Consider the following 8,969-nt stretch of genomic DNA (forward strand, 5'->3'; position numbering starts at 1 on the left):
TTTCCTCTTCCTTTCCTTCCCTTCCCTTTCCCTCCCTCCCTTCCTCCCTCCCTCCCTCCTCCCCTTGCCTTCCCTTTGTATGAAAGTGTACCTGTGTGCCTTGTGTTTGTATCTGTGAGTGTGCACATGGGCTTGCCTATGTGTATGAGTGTGTATGTGAGTGTGGTGAGTTGCTTCTGTGCACACTTGTATATGTGAGTGTGGTGACTGTGCTTCTGTGCACACTTGTGTGTGTGAGTGTGGTGAGTTGCTTCTGTGCACACACTTGTGTATGAGTGTGGTGAGTGTGCTTCTGTGCACACTTGTGTATGTGAGTGTAGTGAGTTGCTTTGCACACACTTTGTGAGTGTGGTGAGTTGCTTCTGTGCACACTTGTGTATGTGAGTGTGGTGAGTTGCTTCTGTGCACACTTGTGTATGTGAGTGTAGTGAGTTGCTTTGTACACACTTTGTGAGTGTGGTGAGTTGCTTCTGTGCACACTTGTGTGAGTGTGGTGAGTTGCTTCTGTGCACACTTGTGTATGTGAATGTGGTGAGTGTGCTTCTGAGCACACCTGGTGTATGTGAGTGTGGTGAGTTGCTTCTGTGCACATACTTGTGTATATGAGTGTGCATGCAAGTGCGATGAGTGTGTGCCTGTAGACATGTTTACCTGTGTGTGCATATGTGTGTGGGCAAACACAGCTGTTTCTGTGTGTGTGTGTGCCTTCCCTGTGTGTGTGTGCACGTGAATGTGGTGAGTGTGCCTGTGTGAACACAGGCGTGTTCCTGGGTGTGTTATGTGAGCATGTGCATGTGTGTATTCTCGAGGGCTGAGGGACGCAGCCCCCTTCAGCACCTGGTAACTGTCCCCACCCCCACAGCGGGCCTAGCACAGGGATCACTTTGTCAGGGTGACCTGGCTCATACTTGAAGCCTTTGAGCTGGACTCTGGCTTTATCCATGAGGCCAGGCTGCATGTTCAGATGGCCACACTGGAGGATGATGTGGCAGAGGAGGAGCATTACACAGGCCAAATAGACTTCAACAACCTCCCCGTAAAGCTGTCTCCCGTTTCCCCACCTCAGGGGTCACCCCTCAGATCTCATCCAGCCACACATCCCTCTATTTCTCCTCCTAAGATCCTGCAATTCCCTCCACTTTGCTCTATCTCCACTTCTTTCACTGGCTCATGCCAGATCGTCTCCCTGTGGGCACCCCACTGGCCCCCATTGACCCCCAGCAGGATGTGATGAGATCGGAGGGAGGCGGTGTCAGGGACGAGGTGGGCGGGCCTCCTGCTGATGGAAGGAAGCTCAGCCTCTGCAGTGACCTCAGGCTGCCTGGGTCCCCACAGGCCTCTGACTGGCCTCTGCTGGCCTCAGGTGAAGAGAACCTTCTACCAGAACGTGTCCTCTCCAGCGGTGTTCTTCCAACCCTCTACAGTGTGCACAATGGGAACTTCCAGGTGTGTGCGGAGACCACGGCAGGGCGTCGGGGGCAGGTGTTGCCCAGAGCTCTGGCCTGCCCGAGATGTTGGCTTCCATGGAGGTTTGGCGGCCAGTAAGGGAGCCTTGTCAGTGCTTGGAGCCTTTTTTGTATATTCAGTGTATTTCGATTTACACGCTGTATCTCAAATGGGGAAAAACTAGCTTTATTTTCCATTGCTGATTTCTTTTTGTTCTCATGTCTCCAGTTCCATTGTTGATGGAAAAATGTAAATGTCTCATGACTTATCTCTGTCCCCTCTGGTTTGCAGCTGTCTGCACCCACCATGTGCCTCACCTCCTCCTTCTGCGAAGGTGTCTGTCCTGTGGCCGTGGGGAAGGGTCTGTGGTGTGTGCACTGCCCTCGGGGCTCTCACTGCCTCTGGGCTCCTGCTCTGCCTGGTCCCCTGGTCCCCCTGGAACGCATGCCAGAACCACAGCTGAGGAGTGAGCTCTGCACTTCCCCCTCTGTGGCCCTGTTGGGCTCCCACAGCCCAGGAACCAGTGAGCAACTTGGGGGTTGCATCAGGCCCTCCCCTCCCTGCTGGGCTGGCGGTTCGTGCCCCCTGGGTGGGAGGAGCGGGAGAGGGAGGAGGGGGGTGGGAGGAGGACGAGGGTGGGAGGATGTGGGTGGGAGGAGTGGGAGAGGGAGGACTCCAGTGAGTGGTCTCTGGTTTTTCCCCTCAGACTCCTCACTTTGGGCAAAGGACAAGAAGCAGTGAGGGCCCCTCCCTGGGTTCTGGGCCAAGCTGACCTCTCTTCTCCAGGATCTTCCCTCCCTGTTCTCTAGGGTATCCCGGGGCCCTGTGCGGCAAGGATGCCCCCTCCACACTGCTGCTCCAGCTTACTATGCAGAAAAAATCCTTTTCTCAGTGACGAGACTGGTTTTCAAGATTTTTGTGCAAACATTTAATTTGAACCATAAACCGGGCACCTGATTCTTGGCAGAGTCCCCCTCTTTCCCCAGGGTGGTAGGTGTGACCATCAAGAGCCTGGGCAGCTGAGAACAAGGCTGAACAGACCACAGATTGTGACTTTGCCCTGGATTGTCATCCTGTTGCAGGCACCAGCTCTAACCTAGAGAACAAAGTCACCTACCAGGGGTTATTTAGACCCTCTGGTGGGGATCTGGTGCCGGAGGTTGCTCTCCAGGGAGCAGTGCAGTGATGGAGGGTGTGGTGTGTGTGGTGCATGGGATGGAGGTTCCTGGTCTCACCAAGGGAACAGCTTCCTTTTGGAGGTGGGGGCCTCCTGTGGCCCCATGGAAGGATCCTGGTCTGTTAGCCTTAGCCCCGTGCTTTGAAAGTCACCAGTCCTGACAGCGACTCGTGTGTGTGTGTGTGTGTGTGTGTGTGTGTGGTGGGAATGCCCAGTCTCTGTAGCTGCTGAAAGGCCTTCAGGCACATGCTGTCGGGAGTTGGCTCTGTCCTGGGCAGATGTCACCATCTGTACCTTGGCTGAGGCTGCTGTGAGCACCAGGCCCTGTGCTGGCGGAGCGGTGAGTAGCCTGAAGTGACTCAGGGTCCCATGATGAGGCTGGGCTGGCACATGGAGGAAAGACAGAATGTTCAAGACACAGGCGCTGCTTGGACTCTGGGCGTGGACTCAGGAGGGCTTCCTGGAGGAGGAGGGAGGGTTAGGGTTAGGGTTAAGGTGAAGGGTTAGGGTTAGGGTTCAGGGTTAAGAGTTAGGATTAGGGTTAGGGTTGGGGTTGGAGTTGGAGTTGGTGTTAGGGTTAGGGTTGGGGTTGGGGTTGGGGTTGGGTTTAGGGTTGTGGTTGGGTTGGGGTTGAGTTTGGCGTTGGGGTTGGAGTTGTGGTTGGGGTTGGGGTTGGGGTTGAGGTTGGGGTAGGGTTGGGTTAGGGTTCGAGTTAGCAAATTTCTCGACTTGTTGACATTTGTTATTAACTGAGCGGGAATTAGGAGAGGAACCTGGTCTTCTCCACACAACCCAGCAGGTACGCCGCCCATGTTCCTGTGGAGAACACCATTTCCTGTAGGGCCGACAGGTGTGGACCAAGTAGCTGTGAAATTTCATCTGAAGAAAACGCACAAGGAGGATGCGAGTGAGCTCAGTGGAGAGGGGCGCTACCCCAGGGGACGTCCCCATGCATGGACTTGTGAACCCTGAATATCTGAGATGTTCTCAGTCAATGTAGAAAGTTTATTTTGCCAAGGTTGAGGACGCGTGCCCGTGACACAGCCTCAGGAGGTCTTGACGACATGTGCCCAAGGTGGTCGGGACACAGCTTGGTTTTATACATTTTAGGGAGACAGTTGGTTCTGTCGGGAAAGGTGGGGACAACTGGAAGCAGGGAGGGGGCTTCCAAGGTCACAGGTAGGTGAGAGACAAATGTTGCATTGTTTTGAGTTTCTGGTTAGCCTCTCCAAAGGAGGCAATCGGATGTGCACCTATCTTAGTGAGGAGATAGGTGATTTGGAGTAGAATGGGAGGCAGGTTTGCCCTGAGCCGTTCCCAGCTTGACTTTTTCCTTTAGCTTAGTAATTTTGGGGCCCCAAGATTTTCTTTTCACAGAGCCTATGACTAGATTTGCATGTTTAGATCCTGCGAGGAGGCTGCTACACACATGCAGAAGTCATGCTGGTGGCCTGGACTCCGAAGGGAGAGAAGTGGATTTGAGAGACATTTAGGAGGTAGGATTGCCAGGGCCTTGGTGATAGCTTGGATGTGGAGGGCGGAGCAGGAGGGGTGTCAAGCAGATATTGCTCTTAGATTACCAGCTTGGATATTAGGGAGAGTGAGTGGGCTGTTTTTTCTTTGTTAGGCAGAACTTGGTTTTGTGGTGCAGTAGGGTGCCTCAAACCAAAGGCCTGACTTCCTCGTACAGGCCAGACCCCACATGGCCGTTCCTGTGACTGCCAGGCCACTTTGAGGCTGAGAGAGGTGGTTTTGTCTGGCCTCTGCCCTGCACGTGTTTACGAATGACTTCTCTGTGTTGGCAGATTTGGGGGTCCACCAGATAGGATCCTGTGAAGAGACCTCAAAGGTCTGTAGTTCAATTTATAAAACATCTTTTTGTTCATTATATCATTTCCACAATCAAAGATGAATAAAATATACAGAGGTTTATTTAGTGAATAAGGTTGATGGTGCACCTGTGCTAGGCAGTGTTTTAGTTCGTTGAGACACCAAGGAGTTGAGACAATCCTTTACCTTGGAGTTTTGTGTCTGTAAGTCCTGCTGTTGAGAGCTGTGTGTGTTAAAATGTCTGATTTGGGCAGGTGAGATCTGGGCCATCTATAAGGTTAGGTGAGAGGAGGTTGGTGTCCAGCAAGTATCCAGTGCCCCATCAACATCCCAGTTCTTGTCCACCAATCTTCCAGTTGTAGGACTGATGCGGAGGCCCTCAGAGCGACTTCAGAGGAGAAGTAGTGTGCTCTTTGGCTGTCTGTTTTGGAGTGTAAATTGTAAATCCTCTGCAAACAAAAAGTTGGAAACAAGTAGCATTTCAGCTTGAGTTTCTTGTAAATGGCTTGCAGTCGTATGAACCAGAGCACGTATACCACAGGGCAACACGAGGGTCCCTCTATCACCATTTCTCCCAGTGGCCTAGGTGGGGATTTAAACAGAATAATGTGTGCAGCCTCATTGTGTGAAAGTCCAGTACTTTGTGCTCGGAGTGTCATCAGGGAAGGGCCCTTGACTTTGAAGGCTGCTGCGTCTCGCTCTGTGATAGGAGGCACAACGTGGCCTTGGTCTTACGAAGACCTTGAGTGCCACAGCTCACTTCAGCCCTGATCAGCCTGATGCAGGTGCTGGGCCCTGGTTCTGGAGGTGAGAATACACCCTGGGCTTCCACTGCATGGCTGCACTGTGAGCATTCAGGTGCTTATTTGGGGACTGATACGGAGTCCTGTGCCAGATGCAGTGGTGCACACCTGGGAACCAAGCGTCCCTGCTTCTACTGGAGAATCTGGACAGATGTAGAAGGTAAGAAAGGCTGTGGGTAGGGATTAGGGTTAAGGTTAGGCTTGGGGCTGGGGTTGGGATTGTGGTTAGGGTTAGGGTTAGGGTTGGGGTTGTGTTTAGGGTTATGATTAGGGTTTAGTGTTAGGGGTTAGGATTTTAGCATTAGCGTTTTAGGGTTATGGTTAGGGGTTAGGTTTGGGGTTATGGTAAGGTGTTAAAGGTTAGGGTTAAGGTTTAGGTTTAGGGTTGGGGTTAAGGGTAAGGGTTACAGTTTTTAGGGTTAGGGTGCTTGGCAAAATGCGTCCACCCTCTCCCGGGTAACCCTGGCTCTTGGCCCTCTTTTATGTCCTAGCCTGCCCCACCAGTCCCCTGTAGCCCTCTGCTGACCTAACCTCCACGCTGTACGTTCTTACTTATAAGTGGGACATAAGCTATGATGATGATTCCAAGGCCTAAGAATGATAAGTGGGCTTTGGGGACTTAGGGGGAAAGGTGAGAGGGAGGTGAGGGATAAAACCCTACACATTGGGTACATTGTACTCTGCTTGGGCTATGGGTGGACCAAAATCTCAGAAACCATCAATAAAGAACTTTAGCATTTAACCAAAACCACCTGTTCCCCAAAACTATTGAAATAAAATAAAATAAAATAAAATAATAACAACAGATGTCTTATTCCTTTGGTAGACCACATGGCCTAGCTCAAGAATTTACTAAATACTTGTAAAATATAAGAATAGATGGAACAAGTGGGTAAGCACAGCTCATGCAGAGATGTCCAGCCATTTCAGAAGTGTTAAGGTTCAAAGCAGTGTTCCCTGCGCAGGCCCTGGGGTACCGCATTTTTGGGGAGGCGCTGCCATCTCAAGCCTCCTTGTTTATGGCTCATGTTCTAACCCTCACACAGCACATGCGTGTCTTTAAAAACATCAAGGTGAAATAAACCACATGTTAATCCAGGTAGAATAAGTGGGCAATTAGTGAACCCGCATAATTTAGTTGTATAATAGTAAACTTCTGCTGCATATTTAAAGGAAAATAGACAAGATAATTTTTTTTTAAATTTTTTTATTTTTGGACACGGAGTGTCGCTGTCTCCCAGGCTGGAGTGCAGTGGCGCGATCTCGGCTCACTGCAAGCTCCGCCTCCCAGGTTCACGCCATTCTCCTGCCTCAGCCTCCCGAGTAGCTGGGACTACAGACACCCGCCACCTCGCCCGGCTAGTTTTTTGTATTTTTTAGTAGAGACGGGGTTTCACCGTGTTAGCCAGGATGGTCTCGATCTCCTGACCTCGTGATCTGCCCGTCTCGGCCTCCCAAAGTACTGCAATTACAGGCTTGAGCCACCACGCCCGGCCAACAAGATAATATTTTTCATAAAAAGTTCAAATTATTCCACTGTTTCTGAATACTCACTGCTAAAACTCCACACTGAAGCACTGCCCAGAATGGTGGCCCGTGAAGCGTTCTCAGTCTGGGACACGTTATTCCTCTTGTGTAAAAACTGCACCACTTTCAGACAGACTCTCAGGCAAAGACACAGAAAATTATCTCATTATTAGATTCATGATCTTTTAGAGGTTTCCTATTGCTGAGGTCGTCTGAGCCAGTAGTTTTCAAAATGAGTTGATGGCTTCATATCCTAAAATGTTGCATTTAAATTCTAGTTAAAAATAGTTTACTGTATTTTTCCATTCTAAGACAGATTTTTTTTTTATGCTTTACTTTTTCTGGAATTAGCATGCATCTTACAATTGATACACTGCATTAAATATGATGAGATCTCTTCTGTTATTCTAAAAAATTATCAATACATTTGTGATGAATATTGATTTAACAGCATCTCAGAATTCAAAACATGCAGGTTACAATCATTAACTCTTCTACAATATTCAGATATAAGAAGGTCGTATTTCTTTCTTTTTATAAGTCAAATTATATCTAGCAGAAACTCACATGTATGATGATATTGAAGATTCCAATTCACAGAGATTCCTCGTCATATTCTGTGCCAGACACTGGAGGCTGGGATGGTGGCACTTCATGCTTCTCACCTTCCTGTCTCACTACTTTTCCTGTGACTGCCGACTGCTGGCCCTTTACTCTGAAGGGGGTGAGAGGACCACTGTCCCTGGCACTGGGGAGGGGATGCTCCTCACAGCATAAGAAGTGCCAGGAAGGCAGCCGTCACATGCCAGAACCTTGGCCACACCAACCACATCTGGGGAATTGTATGTGACTAGGGCCTAGCCCATTAGGAATGCTACTGTTCTGGGAACATCTCCCCGGCATCCTCATTTAGTTTTTCCATTGGCTAGTCCAGCTTAACCCCTTAGATGATTCTAGATCTCCCCTGAAAATACCTAGGTGACAGTTATCCAGGCAAATTCTCTTTTCCTCCTTTAAAACCATAAAGGCCATACGCGCGCGCGTGTGTGTGTGTGTGTGTGTGTGTGTTACAGAGAGGCCTAATCTGCAAAAGCACAGCTTGGCCTTCAGGAAATAGATGGGAAAAGGGAAAAGGGCTGCTTTATTATTTCCTTGTGCCTTCAAAGCACACACAAAGAAAATATCAGTTAGTACTTTCTCTAGTAATTCCATCTGTAACATTGAGCATTTAAAAGTTGTTATAATACATTTAAATACCTTGCCCATACAAGCGCATTATAAAATGTAGCATTAATGAAACAATTAAATGTCCCAACTTAACCTGTCTTCTTGTAAGCCATGAAATAAATTTATCCCACTATCTCTATGAATATGTTTACCATTTGTGCAAATATACCACTGAATAGAGATAGTAGACAATTTTTATTTTGACAGAAATCCACTCGTAAAATTACACACAAAAATTCTGCTATAACCTATGTGCACTGGCAGATGCAATTAAATGTGAGCCAAGGCCCATTTGTTCATGCATGTGTTTTTATGATTTTGTTCCTTTTTTGACTTATATTTATAATACAGAATGTGAGAAGAGTTAGCTCTTTGTAGTTATTTAGCTGTAAGACATAGAAACTGTTCTAGAACCTTTAAAAAGCAGTTGCAGGAATTTTTTAAAAGTCCCTGAAATTACAAGTCAAGATATTATTTTATTTTATTTTATTTTATTTTATTTTATTTTATTTTATTTTTTTTATTTTTTGAGACGGAGTCTCGCTCTGTCACCCAGGCTGGAGTGCAGTGGCCGGATCTCAGCTCACTGCAAGCTCCGCCTCCCAGGTTCACGCCATTCTCCTGCCTCAGCCTCCCGAGTAGCTGGGACTACAGGCGCCTGCCACCTCGCCCGGCTAAGTTTTTGTATTTTTTAGTAGAGACGGGGTTTCACTGTGTTAGCCAGGATGGTCTCGATCTCCTGACCTCGTGATCCGCCCGTCTCGGCCTCCCAAAGTGCTGGGATTACAGGCTTGAGCCACCGCGCCCGGCCCAAGATATTATTTTAAATTATTATTCTTTGAAACTACTTTTCTGTACACATCAAGATTTATCAATAACATATAAACGAAGTAGGAAAGTATGGTTACCATATTTTATAATGGCACCTCATGTTGCTTATTTGTTTTATAATTAAGTCA

The 8,969-nt window shown here is 48.4% G+C and overlaps 1 long non-coding RNA gene across 1 annotated transcript; it reads left to right on the top strand.

Annotated features, from left to right (window-relative positions):
* Positions 1-455: 455 nt before the first annotated feature.
* LOC126941950 (uncharacterized) lies at positions 456-7,616 on the top strand. The gene is made up of 6 exons (XR_007721461.1): positions 456-1,446; positions 1,738-2,963; positions 3,420-4,119; positions 5,229-5,260; positions 5,349-5,416; positions 7,370-7,616. It is a non-coding gene; the product is annotated as an uncharacterized LOC126941950 (long non-coding RNA).
* The last annotated feature ends 1,353 nt before the right edge of the window (positions 7,617-8,969 follow it).

The sequence above is a fragment of the Macaca thibetana genome, chromosome 19 (genome assembly GCF_024542745.1).
Source record: "Macaca thibetana thibetana isolate TM-01 chromosome 19, ASM2454274v1, whole genome shotgun sequence".
NCBI lineage: Eukaryota > Metazoa > Chordata > Mammalia > Primates > Cercopithecidae > Macaca > Macaca thibetana.